This window comes from Miscanthus floridulus, chromosome 16 (genome assembly GCF_019320115.1).
Source record: "Miscanthus floridulus cultivar M001 chromosome 16, ASM1932011v1, whole genome shotgun sequence".
Classification (NCBI taxonomy): Eukaryota; Viridiplantae; Streptophyta; class Magnoliopsida; order Poales; family Poaceae; genus Miscanthus; species Miscanthus floridulus.
In genome coordinates this window covers 9,103,672-9,107,543 of record NC_089595.1, presented here as the reverse complement: position 1 = coordinate 9,107,543, position 3,872 = coordinate 9,103,672, and the positions used below count along the sequence as shown (strand labels likewise).

At 45.9% G+C, this 3,872-nt stretch overlaps 1 pseudogene; it reads left to right on the top strand.

The window, feature by feature from the left end:
* The first annotated feature begins 951 nt into the window (after positions 1 to 951).
* Positions 952 to 3,643, top strand: LOC136513944 (uncharacterized; annotated as a pseudogene).
* Positions 3,644 to 3,872: the final 229 nt, after the last annotated feature.

The window sequence follows — 3,872 nt, the reverse complement described above, 5'->3', positions numbered from 1 at the left end:
CTTTCATACTCACAGGTGTATGTCCAGCCCAGGGTGAGGGTACAGGAGGACGTGGAGGTGGAGCGAGCAGCGCAGGTGGTACAGCTAGACCCGTATGTTGCCCAAGGCTTTGTAGAAACTCCGTGATGTTCGTCAACCTATTCTCATAGGTCTCTCGCTGGGACATCAGCTGCGCCTCCAGCTGTTGACGTTGCCTTGCTTCTTCTTCCAGCCGGGCCTGCAACATTTCAGTCCAATGTTTCAGTAATGCATAGCTAATTACGGTATGTAAAGGTCAATATACGACGAGTAAAACAGAAATTACCTCAAGGACATCCACCTGCTGCTGTGCAACGGTCGGCTGTGGGCGTATGGTCGGGGCTCTCGCTCGTGCTCCGTGCTCGGATCATGGAGAGGGCGGGCACAACGGTCGAGTCGATGACACCGTCGGCAATCCACATGCGGCCATGCTTCTTCCCTCCTCCCAATCTCATGACTAATTATTGGGAGCAAACTTTTATTCAACCATTATTAACTTGTGAATTTTTCAGCTGCTGGGTGACTATCGTAATGTTCTTTAATCACGAATTTTTGTATCACCGTACGGGCGTGATTGATTTCCTTCCGACCTTCCCCCCTATACAGCCTGTCTTTCACAGCGAACAGCCATACAGGCCCAACCTTTTGTTTGGTTGCTTGTATCCATCCACCCACGACCCGCGCGATGTAGAGGTTGCCGGGGTTGATCTCTGAATTGCCTACACAGATGCGAATCATCGGGTCCGAAGTCCGATGCGGAGATGCGATCCTAGAGCGAGCCCGAGCGTTCAATTCGCAGCAGAAATGTTCCACTGAGAGGCGGGCTCCACCTGGCAGCCGCTGAGGCGCTGAGTCAGCTGCCATGTCCACGTATACAGCCGAGTAGATAAAGCTAGAGCCGGGCTATGAATCCAACTGCGAATCGCGGTCGCCGTCGCCGTCGCCGTCGCGGCAAACGGCAACCAGCGAATTCACAGCAGCAAACCCAAACCCGGCGGCGAGATCCACGCGGCAGGCGGACGGGGGCAGCCGCCAGCCTTCGTGCCGTGCGCGCCTCCCCTCCCTTCCGTTCTCCCTCGCTCCCCGCGCACGCGAAGGCGGATTGCTGAATTGGGGTGGGGTTTCCAATTCATGACGGTGCGGCCGGGGTGGGTGGTGTGGGTGGCGCGGGGCTCGGCGGCGGCGTGGCAGCGCGTGGCGTGCAACCCGGAGACGCTCCCTCCTCGCGCTCATCTGCTGCGCGCCGCTCCACCTCCTCGCGCGCCTCGCCGCCTTCCTCTGCGTCCCTTTCCTCCCCGGGCCCGCACGCGTCCCGCTCCGCCTCCGCCTCCGCCGCAGCCGCCGCTTCCTCGTCCTCCGGCCCCCCGAGCTTGCGCCGCAACCTTTCGCTTACTCGTCCTCCTCATGTTCTTCGTCGGATGAGGAGGACGACGACGGGGACGGCATCCACCAACACGTCGATTGAGGTACGCGGTTGCGGGGTTGCCCTCGTACGATTTTGTGTTGTTTTGTGGTCCTGGTTTGTGGCTGGAGTCCGGATGTTCATCTAAATGTACACAGATCGGTATCAGACTACTTCATTGAAATGGAATGGAGTTTCCTTTTCTCTTTGAGAGGAGGAATGTAACATTCCATTGCGTTGTCAGCTTCAATTGAATAGCATCAAATAAATCTGTTCTAGTTTCATATGTTGGCGATCGCTGTTTAGAGCATGATATTTGGCAATATGACCACCACAGTTGAGCAAAAAATGACTTGTACTCTGACTCTGGTGAAATTTCTTGTTCAATCACTGGTGAAATTTATGTGACGTTGGCATGTTCGAACGATTTGATTGAGTTAGTAATTGGCACAATATGTTGGAATTTGTTGCTTACATTAGGAAATGTACAAGTGTTGGTTCAGCTGTCCATTTTGAATGTTCGATACTCGTTAATCATTTTTCAGAGCTGCACACGGGTGTAACTCTGCACAACACTTGCTCTAGTCAGTTTATAGGCCAAAAACAAAGGCTCCTTAACATTCCACACACCGTTTAAGGAGAATCTGGATGATGAATTTTGACTTGACTTCATGCCTATTATGAATGTCAATCTTCATAGATCATTTTCCATAGATGCAAATGGGTGTAACTCAGTAATACACTTGTTGCAGGTAGGTCAAAAAGGAAAAACAAAGATGCCTTTCTCAGAACATATCTATTCATGTGTTTTTGCTACTAGGTTTTGGGTCATACCTTTGTGGGAGCACTGGGTGATCCTGATATCTTGCATGCTAACTTATTGGAGATCCTTTTTTTTCTTGAGGGCAAAATCTGTGGGGGAGATCCCCAATGACTTTCATTCATAAAAATTTAGGGAAACATACAGGGTTCTTACACGGTTCCAACAAGGAAATTAACTAAATGCATCTAACCATACACAAAAAGGAGGATCTAGCATCATCCTTGAAGCAGACAGATTGGACACGGGAACTTAAAGTTCACAAACCATCTGTGGACATTAAAGTTCTCATTGTAAAAAATTCTCCAGTTCCTCATCTTCCATATTTCCCAGGCGGCAATGAGAATCAGAGATCTTAGAATTAAGGCCATCGAATTGTCTATCTTGTGCAAACTCATGCATATGAGTGCATTTTATGGTTTTCCTTATGATTCTATTTGCTACAGTATCTAGTTTTGTGTTAGTATGGACAGTAGTACAAGTTGTAATTTTGGGCACCACACAATCTGCCCCTTTTTTCGGTCAAAAAAAAAAAAAAACAATCTGCCCCTTTTGCCTACACTGATGCAAAAGGGGGAAAAACATAAATGGAGTTTCAGGACCAGGTTATATTTTTTTTTGTAAGATCAAGGTTTTGACATCTAACAATGGTTTGCTCACAATGGGGTGAAGTCTCTAAGAGCATTGTGCATTATTTTTGAAATTATGATCATACAGTAATGAATCATAATAAGATGATAATAAGATTTTAAGAGCACTAGATTTACACATCTAATGTTGCCGCTCCACCGGCCTTTGATAAGAGGTACATTGTACTTTTGGGCATAATATTTTAGTATCCTCAATGAGTTTTGTAGCTTCAGGTTCCAATGTCTTTGTCTCTGAGAGAGGAAACATGTTGTTGCCTTTGTGAAGTGCTATTTGGTCAAATTATTGCGCGTTTGAGCTGCATCTATTTCTGGTTGTATCTTGTTCACACTTAAGATTAATATGTTACCTTAATAAGCTATAAGCTAACTATTATGCTCATAGGTCTTAAGGTTATCAAATATAGTAAAAGGAAGGGTTTCTATATAACATCAGACACTTTCCTCAGGATTTAAAACCTTTAAACTTTCATCACAAATTTCCTTTTATTTCAGGTTGCTTGAGGATAAGGCTAGAAAAGGAGAATTTGGGGATTTAGGAGGGAAGAATGAACACTGGTGTGTTGTGCTGGATGCTGAACTGCTCGCCCTTCTATCTCATGGTTTTCAGGATTTAGCATTCTGGCAATGTTCATTGTTAATAAGCCCATATAGGTCCGAAGCTCAGCAAAAAGGATGAATACCCCGCGGGTTTGCGTGGGTCACTTGCACAATACATAGAGGAATTAAAGAAAATACAAAAGTTATCTTATGTTATCGTGTTGTTGTGAGAATTATTTTGTACGGTATGAGAAAAAATACCAGGGAGAATGGACAGCACCATCTAATATTCTAATAACACCATAGTGTGCTGACGTTAGATTTTAAGGGATAAATATAAATCTGGTATACAATTTTTAATAGTGTGAGCGTAGGATAAAGGTAACAAGGTCTACTTTTTAAAGGACTCCTCTTCCGTATTGGAGCACTCGTCATATCTCCATTT